Below are 13,141 nucleotides of genomic sequence, written 5' to 3' on the forward strand. Positions count from 1 at the left end.
TTTTTAGTAGAGACAGGGTTTCACATGTTGGCCAGGCTGGTCTCGAATGCTTGGCCTTGTGATCCACCCACCTCAGCCTCCCAAAGTGCTGGGATTACAGGCGTGAGCCACCATGCCCAGCCCTCCCTAACTAATTCTATGAGGCCAGTGTCACCTTCATATCAAAACCAAAAAAGGACAAGAAAAAAGGAAACTACAGGTCAATATCCCTGATGAATATAGATGCAAAATCCATAGAAGAAAATACTAGCAAATCAAATCAGCATTATATCAAAAACTAATACACCATGATCAAATGTGATTTATACCTGGAATGCAAATATGGTACAACATATACAAATCAATAAATGTGATACATCACATCAACAGTATGAAGGACTAAAACCATATGATCATCTCAAGAGATGCAGAAAAAGCATTTAATAAAATTTGATATCCATTCTTCAGAAAAACTCTTAACAAACTAGACATAGAAGGAATATACCTCAGAGTAATAAAGGCTATATAAAACAAATCCACAGCTAGCATTATACTGAATTCAGAAAATGTTGAAAGCCTTTCTTCTAAGAACTGGATCAAGAGAAGGACACACACACTTACCACTCCTATTCAACATAGTACTAGAAGTCATACCCAAAGGAATCAGGCAAGAGAAAGAAATAAAATGCATTCAAATTGGAAAAGAAGAAGTCAAACTACCTCTCTTTGTTGATGATACGATCTTATATGTAGAGCAAGCTAAAAGACTCCACCAAAAAAGTCTTAGATTTAATAAATAAATTCAGTAAAGTTACAGTTCACAAAATCAACACACATAAATCAGTAGTGTTGCTGTATACCAATAATGATCTAGCCAAGAAAGAAATTAAGAAGGCAATTCCATGTACAATAAATACAAAAAAAAAAAAAATACCTAGAAATAAATTTAACCAGGGAGGTGAAATATCTCTACAAAGAAAACTATAAGATAGCTAAACAAAAAGCAGCAGAAACCTCGGCAGAGGTTAATGCCCCCGTCTGACAGCTTTGGAGAGAGCAGTGGATCTCCCAACACGGAGGTTGAGATCTGAGAACAGACAGACTGCCTGCTGTAGTGGGTCTCTGACCCCTGAGTAGCCTAACTGGGAGACATCCCCCACTAGGTGCAGACTGACACCTCACACCTCAGATGGCGGGATACACCCCTGAGACGAAGCTTCCAGAGCAAGAATCAGACAGCAACACTCACTGTTCAGCAATATTTTATCTTCTGCAGCCTCCGCCGCTGATACCCAGGCAAACAGGGTCTGGAGTGGACCTCAAGCAAACTCCAACAGACCTACAGCTGAGGGTCCTGATTGTCAGAAGGAAAACTAACAAACAGAAAAGACACCCACACCAAAACCCCATCAGTACGTCACCATCATCAAAGACCGAAGGCAGATAAAACCACAAAGATGGGGAAAAAGCAATGCAGAAAAGTTGGAAATTCAAAAAATCAGAGTGCATCTCCCCCTCCAAAGGAACGCAGCTCATCGCCAGCAACGGAACAAAGTTGGATGGAGAATGACTTTAACAAGTCGAGAGAAGAAGCCTTCAGTCAATCAAACTTCTCAGAGCTAAAGGAGGAACTACATAACCAGTGCAAAGAAACTAAAAACCTTGAAAAAAGATTTGACAAATGGCTAATTAGAATAACTAATGTAGAGAAGTCCTTAAAAGAACTGATAGAGATGAAAACCATAACACGAGAACTACATGACAAATGCACAAGCTTCAGTAACTGATTCGATCATCTGAAAGAAAGAGTATCAGCGATTGAAGATCAAATGAATAAAATGAAGCGAGGAGAAGTATAGAGAAAAAGAGTAAAAAGAAATGAACAAAGCCTCCAAGAAATATGGGATTCTTTGAAACCAATGAAAACAAAGATACAACATACCAGAATCTCTGGGACACATTTAAAGCAGTGTGTAGAGGGAAATTTATAGCACTAAATGCCCACAAGAGAAAGCAGGAAAGATCTAAAATTGACACCCTAGCATCACAATTAAAAGTACTAGAGAAGCAAGAACAAATACATTCAAAAGCTAGCAGAAGGCAAGAATTAACTAAGATCAGAGCAGAACTGAAGGAGATAGAGACACAAAAAACCCTCCAAAAAATCAATGAATGCAGGAGCTGGTTTTTGGAAAAGATCAACAAAATTGATAGACCGCTAGCAAGACTGATAAAGAAGAAAAGAGAGAAGAATCAAATAGATCCAATAAAAAGTGATAAAGGGGCCAGGCGCGGTGGCTCAAGCCTGTAATCCCAGCACTTTGGGAGGCCGAGATGGGTGGATCATGAGATCAGGAGATCGAGACCATCCTGGCTAACTCGGTGAAACCCTGTCTCTACTAAAAAAATACAAAAAACTAGCCAGGCGAGGTGGTGGGCGCCTGTAGTCCCAGCTACTCGGGAGGCTGAGGCAGGAGAATGGCATGAACCCGGGAGGAGGAGCTTGCAGTGAGCTGAGATGCGGCCACTGCAGTCCAGCCTGGGTGACAGAGCAAGACTCCATCTCAAAAAAAAAAAAAAAAAAAAAAAAGTGATAAAGGGGATATCATCACCGACCCCACAGAAATACAAACTACCATCAGAGAATACTATAAACACCTCTACGCAAATAAACTAGAAAACTTAGAAGAAATGGATAATTTCCTGGGCACTTACACTCTCCCAAGACTAAACCAGGAAGAAGCTGAATCCCTGAATAGACCAATAGCAGGCCCTGAAATTGAGGCAATAATTAATAGCCTACCAACCAAAAAAAGTCCAGGACCAGACAGATTCACAGCTGAATTCTACCAGAGGTACAAGGAGGAGTTGGTACCATTCCTTCTGAACTATTCCAATCAATAGAAAAAGAGGGAATCCTCCCTAACTCATTTTATGAGGCCAACATCATCCTGATACCAAAGCCTGACAGAGATACAACAAAAAAAGAGAATTTTAGACCAATATCCCTGATGAACATCAATGCAAAAATCCTCAACAAAATACTGGCAAACTGAATCCAGCAGCACATCAAAAAGCTTATCCACCATGATCAAGTGGGCTTCATCCCTGGGATGCAAGGCTGGTTCAACATATGCAAATCAATAAATGTAATCCAGCATATAAACAGAACCGAAGACAAAAATACATGATTATCTCAATAGATGCAGAAAAGGCCTTTGACAAAATTCAACAGCCCTTCACGCTAAAAACGCTCAATAAATTCGGTATTGATGGAACGTATCTCAAAATAACAAGAGCTATTTATGACAAACCCACAGCCAATATCATACTGAATGGGCAAAAACTGGAAGCCTTCCCTTTGAAAACTGGCACAAGACAGGGATGCCCTCTCTCACCACTCCTATTCAACATAGTGTTGGAAGTTCTGGCTAGGGCAATCAGGCAAGAGAAAGAAATAAAGCGTATTCAGTTAGGAAAAGAAGAAGTCAAATTGTCCCTCTTAGCAGATGACATGATTGTATATTTAGAAAACCCCATTGTCTCAGCCCAAAATCTCCTTAAACTGATAAGCAACTTCAGCAAAGTCTCAGGATACAAAATTAATGTGCAAAAATCACAAGCATTCTTATACACCAGTAACAGACAAACAGAGAGCCAAATCATGAATGAACTCCCATTCACAATAGCTTCAAAGAGAATAAAATACCTAGGAATCCAACTTACAAGGGATGTAAAGGACCTCTTCAAGGAGAGCTACAAACCACTGCTCAGGGAAATAAAAGAGGATACAAACAAATGAAAGAACATACCATGCTCATGGATAGGAAGAATCAATATTGTGAAAATGGCCATACTGCCCAAGGTAATTTATAGATTCAATGCCATCCCCATCAAGCTACCAATGAGTTTCTTCACAGAATTGGAAAAAACTGCTTTAAAGTTCATATGGAACCAAAAAAGACCCCACATTGCCAAGACAATTCTAAGCCTAAAGAACAAAGCTGGAGGCATCACGCTACCTGACTTCAAACTATACTACAAGGCTACAGTAACCAAAACAGCATGGTACTGGTACCAAAACAGAGATATAGACCAATGGAACAGAACAGAGTCCTCAGAAATAATACCACACATCTACAGCCATCTGATCTTTGACTAACCTGACAAAAACAAGAAATGGGGAAAGGATTCCCTATTTAATAAATGGTGCTGGGAAAACTGGCTAGCCATAAGCAGAAAGCTGAAACTGGATCCTTTCCTTACTCCTTATACGAAAATTAATTCAAGATGGACTAGAGACTTAAATGTTAGACCTAAAACCATAAAAACCTTAGAAGAAAACCTAGGTAATACCATTCAGGACATAGGCATGAGCAAGGACTTCATGTCTAAAACACCAAAAGCAATGGCCACAAAAGCCAAAATTGACAAATGGGATCTAATTAAACTAAAGAGCTTCTGCACAGCAAAAGAAACTACCATCAGAGTGAACAGGCAACCTACAGAATGGGAGAAAATTTTTGCAATCTACTCATCTGACAAAGGGCTAATATCCAGAACCTATAAAGAACTCAATCAAATTTACAACAAAAAAACAAACAACCCCATTGAAAAGTGGGCAAAGGATATGAACAGACACTTTTCAAAAGAAGACATTCATACAGCCAACAGACACATGAAAAAATGCTCATCATCACTCACCATCAGAGAAATGCAAATCAAAACCACAATGAGATACCATCTCACACCAGTTAGAATAGCAATTATTAAAAAATCAGGAAACAACAGGTGCTGGAGAGGATGTGGAGAAATAGGAACACTTTCACACTGTTGGTGGGACTGTAAACTAGTTCAAACATTGTGGAAAACAGTGTGGCGATTCCTCAAGTATCTAAAACTAGAAATACCATTTGACCCAGCCATCCCATTACTGGGGATATACCCAAAGGATTATAAGTCATGTTGCTATAAAGACACATGCACACATATGTTTATTGCGGCACTATTCATAATAGCAAAGACTTGGAATCAACCTAAATGTCCATCAGTGACAGAGTGGATTAAGAAAATGTGGCACATATATACCATGGAATACTATGCAGTCATAAAAAAGGATGAGTTCATGTCCTTTGTAGGGACATGGATGCAGCTGGAAACCATCATTCTCAGCAAACTATTGCAAGAACAGAAAACCAAATACCGCATGTTCTCACTCATAGGTGGGAATTGAACAATGAGATCACTTGGACACAGGAAGGGGAACATCACACACCGGGTCCTATTCTGGGGAAGGGGTATGGGGGAGGGATAGCATTAGGAGATATACCTAATGTAAATGATGAGTTAATGGGTGCAGCACACCAACATGGCACATGTATACATATGTAACAAACCTGCACGTTGTGCATATGTACCCTAGAACTTAAAGTATAATAATAATAATAAAAGAAACTATACATTTCCTCAACAATGACATTCCAAAAAAAAAAAGAAGAAGAAAACTATAAAACACTGTTCAAAGAAATTGAAGATGACACAAATGAATGGAAAATATCCCATGCTCATGAACTGGAAAAATTAATTTAATTAAAATGAACATATTGCCCAAAGTAATCTACAGATTCAATGCAATCCCTATTAAACTACTAATTCATTTTTTATAGATTTATTTAAAACAATCCTAAAATTTACATGCAACCAAAAAAATAACCCAAATAACCTATATAATTCTATATAAGCCCAAATAACCTATATAAGCCCAAATAACCTATATAATTCTGAAGAAGAAGAATGAAGCTTGGAGGCATCATATTACCTGACTTCAAAATATATTACCAAAACAATATAGTAACCAAACAGCATGGTATTGATATAAAAATTGACACACAGACAAATGAAACAGAATAGAGAACCCAGAAACAAAGCCATACATTTACAGCCAACTGATCTTTGACAAAGCTGAAAAGAGCTTATATTGGGAAAAGGACATCTCCTTCAATCAATGGTACTGGATACCATTGATTGGATAGCCACATGCAAAAGAATAAAACTGGACACCTATCTCTCACCATATACAAAAACCAAGTCAAGTTCGATTAAAAACTTAAACATAAGATCTGAAACTACAAAAATACTGGACAAAAACCTAGGGAAACCTCTCCTAGACATTGGCCTAGGCAAACAATTTAAGACTAAGACCTCGAAAGCACATACAACAAAAACAGAAATAGACAAATGGGAATTAATTAAACTAAAAAGCTTCTACACAGCAAAAGAATCAGCAAAATGAAGAGACAACCTGTTGAATGGGAGAAAACATTTGAAAACTATTCATTGAACAGGGGACTAATATCCAGAATATATGAGGAATGCAACTAAATAGGAAAAAGCAAACAATCTCTTTATAAAGTGGCCAAAGTTGGCTGAGCATGGTGGCTCACACCTTTAATCCTAGCACTTTGGGAGGCCAAGGTGGGAGGATCCTTTGAGTCTAGGAGTTCAAAAGCAGTCTGGGCAACATAGCAATACCCTGTCCCTTATTATGTTTTTTTTAAGTGGGCAAAGAACATGAATAGACATTTCTCAGAAGAAGACATACAAATGTCCAGCAGATATGTGAAAAAATGAATGCTCAACATCACTAACTGTCACAGAAATGCAAAGCAAAACCACAATGAGATATCTTACCATTTGGAATGGCTATGATTAAAAGACAAAAAATAACAGATGTTGGCAATGATGCAGAGAAAAAAAAACTTTTATACACTGGGAGAATGTAAACTAGTATAACTACTGTGGAAAACAGTATGGATATTTCTCGAAAAACTAAAATAGAATTAGCATTCAATCCAGCAATCCCACTGCTGGCTATCTACCTGAGGAAAAAGAAATCAATATATCAAAAGAATACACACACTCACATGTTTATTTCAGCACTATTCACAATAGAAATATAGAGGATCAACCTCAATGTCCATCAACAGATGAACAGATTAAAAAATGAGGTATATGTACACAATTGAATACTATTTGGTTATTAAAAAGAATGAAATAGGCCGGGCGCGGTGGCTCAAGCCTATGATCCCAGTACTTTGGGAGGCCGAGACGGGCGGATCACAAGGTCAGGAGATCAAGACCATCCGAGCTAACACGGTGAAACCCCGTCTCTCCTAAAAAATACAAAAATCTAGCCGGGCGAGGTGGCGGACGCCTGTAGTCCCAGCTACTCAGGAGGCTGAGGCAGGAGAATGGCGTAAACCAGGGAGGCGGAGATTGCAGTGAGCTGAGATCCGGCCACTGCACTCCAGCCTGGGCGACAGAGCGAGACTCCGTCTCAAAAAAAAAAAAAAAAAGACTGAAATAATGTCATTCATAGCAACATGGATGGAACTGGAGGTCATTATCTTGTAAAATATGCCAGGCAGAGAAAGAAAAAATATTGCATGTTCTCATTTACATGTGGGAGCTAAACAATTGGACTACATGGAGGTACAGAACGGAAAGTTAGATGACAAAAACTGGGTGAGGTGAGTGAGGGGGAAACGAGAGGATGAAGTCAAGCGGGTTAAAAGGTATAAACATACAATGAGATAGAAGACATAAATTCAGTGTTTGATAGAAGAGTTGGGTGATGTTAGTCAAACAAAAATGTACTGTACTCAGGTGATACATAACCGACATACCCTGACTTGATCACTATACATTACATACATATAACAGAGTTTCACGTGTATCCCATAAATCTGTACAAACATAAATAAAAACACAAATAGATTGGTTGGGTTGTATATGAGAGGTGCACTCCCAGAGGTGTCCACTGGAGCATGAGCTCTGGATTGGCTGTGTTGTATATGAGATGTGAACTCCCAGAGGTGCCCAGGGAAGTAGTTAACCTTCAGAGGGGCAGTGTCTCCAGGGCCAGTGAGACTCCAGATGCCACAACATCAAGAATACAGAAAATAAGCAAATATAGTTAATACATATGGCTATGAAGTTGCCTGTTATTTTAGCATCAACTGAGGTAAAGAATGATAAAGTGAGGCTCTTATATTCTAGTGAATTAAATAAAGTGAATCCTGACTCAGAAGAAGAAAATCCACTCCCAAGAGGGAAATCCACTGAAGGCAGAGGAAAGACACGCTATACTCTGCTTCTGCTTCCAAGTGGAGGCTTCTCTCATTTCTGAAGGTGTTTTAAAAAGTCAAATAAGGCTGGGCACGGTGGCTCACACCTGTAATCCCAGCACTTTGGGAGGTTGAGGCAGGTGGATCATGAGGTGAGGAGTTCAAGACCAGCCTGGCCAACATGGGGAAACCCCGTCTCTACTAAAAATACAAAAATTAACTGGGCCTGGTGGTACGCACCTGTAGTCCCAGCTACTCGGGAGGCTGAGGCAGAAGAATTGCTTGAACCCGGGAGGCAGAGGTTGCAGTGAGCTGAGATCGGCCACTGCACTCCAGCCTGGATGACAGAGCAAGACTTCGTCTCAGAGAAAAAAAAAAAAAAAAAAAAAGTCAAATAAGACAAATGAAAATGGCATCTTACCACAAATATAACCTACTTATCTGGGTTACTGAATATGAAATGATCTCTAAACAAACTCTTCTTGCAGTATCTGTTACAGATGCTTTATTTTTTTAAAACCTGGTAAGATTTATTATGCCTTAGGATACTTAATCATTTTAATCTTTTTTTTTTTTTTTTGAGGCGGAGTCTCGCTCTGTTGCCCAGGCTGGAGTGCAGTGGCCCGGTCTCGGCTCACTGCAAGCTCCGCCTCCTGGGTTCACGCCATTCTCCTGCCTCAGCCTCCCAAGTAGCTGGGACTACAGGCACCCGCCACCACGCCCGGCTAATTTTTTGTATTTTTAGTAGAGACGGGGTTTCACTGCATTAGCCAGGATGGTCTCGATCTCCTGACCTTGTGATCCGTCCGCCTTAGCTTCCCAAAGTGCTGGGATTACAGATGTGAGCCACTGCGCCCGGCCCTTTAATCTTTTATCTTCAGGATTTTTATTAGAGTACCAATCAAACATCAAATTATAGTATGATTTTTAGCGTTCTTGAGTACAAACGTCTCTGCAGATTTTCAGATTGTTGAAACTAGTTAACTGGGGGAGCAGAGAGCAAGGGCTGCATCTTGGCCCAGGAGCCCCTCTAGCTTCTGTGATGGTGGAGAAGGCATAGCTCTCCTGTTTCTCCATTTCTCCCAACTTAGCTCATTTTTTTTTTTTTTTTTTTTTTTTTTTAAAGACAGAGTTTCACTCTTGTTGCCCAGGCTGGAGAGCAATGGCGTGATCTCGGCTCACCGCAACCTCCACCTCCTGGGTTCAAGCGATTCTCTAGCCTCAGCCTCCCAAGTAGCTGGGATTACAGGCGTGCCCCACCACGCCCAGCTGATTTTTGTGTTGTTAGTAGAGATAGGGTTTCTTGAACTCCCGGCTGGCCTCGAACTCTCGAAATCAGGTGATCCGCCTGCCTCCGCCTCCCAAAGTGCAACCCAGCTCATATTTTTAGAAAGCTAATGAGTGGAATAATTTATAATCATCTCTATAAATGTATACAAATTAACTAAATGCCTTTTGTTTTATTATACTGTGTTGGCTTAGAATACCAGAATTTAAAACCACAGCTTCATCGTTTACTATTCTGTAACTCAGAGAAAAACACTAAATTTCCATAAATTTCTGTTTTGTATATAAAAATGGGATAACAAATTGTAATCATGTCATTAGGCTGTTATGAGGTTTAAATAATACACATAAAGCACTTAACACAATTAGTATAATACATGCTAGATGCTACAATGATAATATTTCTATGAGTTGTTCTTCTTATGAGAGGCATCACCCATCATTATGAGCTAATGAAATTCATTCATAAATATATGAACAAGAAAGTTACAGCAAAAGCAGTTTTAAAATATTTAAGGCCAGGCACAGTGGCTCATGACTGTAATCCCAGCACTTTGGGAGGCCGAGGCAGGTGGATCACCTGAGGTCAGGAGTTTGAGACCAGCCTGGTGAAACCCCCTCTCTACTAAAAATACAAAAATTAGCTGGGCGTGGTGGTGGACGCCTGTTATCCCAGCTACTCTGCCTTGGGAGGCTGAGGCAGGAGAATTGCTTGAACCTGGAAGAAGGAGGTTGCAGTGAGCTGAGATTGCACCATTGCACCCCAGCCTGGGTGACAAGAGTGAAACTCTGTCTCAAAAAAAAAAAAAAAAAAAAAAAAAAATTTTAGGCCAGGCACAGTGGCTCATGCCTGTAATCCCAACACTTTGGAAGGCCAAGGCAGGAGGACTGCTTCAGCTCAGGAATTCAAGACCAACCTGGGCAACCTCGCAAGGCCTCATCTCCACTTTAAAAAAAAAAAAATCAGCAGGGCATGGGGGCACATGCCTACAGTCCCAGCTACTCAGGAGTCTGAGGTAGGAAGATGGCTTCAGTCCAGGAGATCAAGGCTGCAGTGAGCCATGATCTATCTTGCCATGGCACTCCAGCCTGGGTGTCAAAGCAAGACCCTGTCTCAAAAAAATAAAATACAATATCTTTGTTTCTTGCTCTCCCTCTTGTCATCTTCTAGGGGTCTTTTAAAAAGTTCAAAAATATGTAGATGACTAACTCTGGAAAATACTGGAGTAGACTGTGTTGCAATAGAAGTGCAGTGAACTCACTCCCAGAAATTGGAAACAGATACAAATCATCTCCCAGATTTCCTTTTGGCGTCAAGCCTACTTTAAATTGCCGAAAAAGATAGACTCCAATTTTTGTTGTGGGAATGATGAAAATGACAACGAAATCGGCTACTTAAAAAGGAAATATATCAAGGTTTGGAGTCAAAAGGTATTATCTAGTGAAAGAATAAAGACATTTTAATATATACTTTGTTTTCTGTAGTATTAGAAATGTTTTAGAATATCTTCTCCTATATGAAAGATAACTTTCAAAGAAGAGAAAGCATCTAATGTGCACAGAACTGCAGTCGGTTGCTGTTAAGTAAGTTGAACTCTTTATGATAGAAGATATCAAGTTGACATGAGCTGACTCAAAGGAACATCAAAGTACTCACCGTATTAACATTGACAGATTTATCTGTCATGTAAGCAACTGCCAAGTTAATTCTGTCTTTTGTTTCTCAGATTAATGTGAAGGCTTAGTATACCAAGTTGAGTTTTCCAATGGACAAGTGGAACTCAGCCACAAACCTTGTTTAAAGTTTTGTTGTAACTCATTAGAGTTGTGGTATGGTGCTTTTTTCCCCAAATGATGGGGTTTTTAAACATGAAATTCCACAGCGCTCATGTTTGCATGCAGCAAAACAATGGCCTAAAGAGAATCATTTCATACAAAACAGTAAAATTGTTGATTATTAAACAATACTGTCAACCACTTAGGCATTATTTGTCCAACAAACCCCCACTGAGGGCCTACTCTAGCAAGCTGTTTGCTTTAAGGTTTGGCCACCCCCTTCCTGGAGCTCACATCTGTCTGACGAGACAGACAAGCAAAAGAACAGTGGACAGTTAGACCATGGGAAAGGCTCTGTGAGAAAATAGCCTCAACTTTCCCTATCATCTTTTCATATATAAGTACTTTGTAACCTTATATTACTAATTCAAATTATACACATCCACACGTCATGTTTTCTGACTTCCAGATTTCTTTTTTTTTTTTTTTTGAGACGGAGTCTTACTCCATCGCGCAAGCTAGAGTGCAATGGCGCGATCTTGGCTCACTGCAACCTCCGCCTCCCGGATTCAAGCGATTCTCCTGCCTCAGCCTCCCTAGCAGCTGGAATTACAGGTGCGTGCCATTATGCCTGGCTAATTTTTGTATTTTTAGTAAAGATGGGGTTTCATCAAGTTGGCCAGGCTGTTCTCGAACTCCTGACCTCAAGTGATCCACCTGCCTCGGCCTTCCAAAGTGTTGGGATTACAGGCATGAGCCACTGCGCTCGGCTTCTAGATTCCTTTTTTTTTTTTTTTTTTAAATAGACTCGGGCGATCTTCCTGCCTGTGTTTGCTGCATAGCTGGGACTACAGGCACAAACTACCACGTCCATCTCCAAATTCATTTTTAATTCCAGCAGTAGGAAAAAAGTGAAAAGGCCAGGTTTGCAGATGGAACCCAGAAGTGGGTGGGGCTTCGCTGTGAAATCTCTTGTAGCTTAACAGTGGCGTGGGGAATCTCAGAGTAAGCCCGGAGTTAGTTGAAAGGAGTCTTCAGCCAAAACTTTTATAACTTATTCAGGCGGGGGGAGGGGAAGCAGGCAAGTGGAAGGAGGGTGTTAAAAGGAGTAAAGGGGGCTCAAAGAGAGAAACAGATTCTTGTTTCCCTTTTCATGTCAAAAGTTTTATTTCAAAGGAAGACTAAATATTTCTCTTATTCTGCCTGAATGGCCAAGTTTCCAAGTTTTTCTCAATCAACATGCAATCCTGTTAATCTAAAATGCTTGAATTTCTTGCTACTCTCTGCTTTACAGGGTTCCGTAACTTTTTTTTTTTTAATCTGAAAAGTGGAAGAAAAGTCTAACACTTTCACTTTAGAGTTACGATACTGACCAAAAAGGCGCTGAGCGCCCAGGTGTGCTGGCTTCCAGCTGAGCGCTGTCCCTGCGCCGCCTCCAGGGGTCGGCGGAATGCTGAACGATAAGCGTGGCGCATCCTCAACCTCGGCCCCACAATGAATCAATCACCCAAGAAAATTTAAAAACCACCAGGGCCCGAGCCGCAGCCCAGGCTAGAAAGTGCGGAGTTCAGGGAGACCCCAGTACTTTTTAAAGCTTCCGGGGAGAGTCCCACGTGCAGCCAAGGGTGGGAAATTACCCACTTAATAAAAATTTCCCCTCTAAATGCGATGTTTCATTTTTAATGTACAACAGTTTTCTGAAATATTTCCATTGTTTTCATCGTATAGGTACATGTACATGTACACACCAAGACACATGCATGTGTGTATATACTAATTTTTAAAATAATGGCTACGAGAATATTTGCATCGCTCAAGTTGGAGTCCTGTCCAATCCTGAGGGCGGGTCTAATGAGGGGCCGTACCTTCCAAGACTTCACTCCGACCCTGGACGCCGCGCGGCGCTGCGCGTGCGCAAACGCCTTTCCCCGGCGAGCCGGATCTCGGAGTCTCCCCGCGCCTTCCGTGGCCTC

The sequence above is a fragment of the Chlorocebus sabaeus genome, chromosome 13 (genome assembly GCF_047675955.1).
Source record: "Chlorocebus sabaeus isolate Y175 chromosome 13, mChlSab1.0.hap1, whole genome shotgun sequence".
Taxonomy (NCBI): domain Eukaryota; kingdom Metazoa; phylum Chordata; class Mammalia; order Primates; family Cercopithecidae; genus Chlorocebus; species Chlorocebus sabaeus.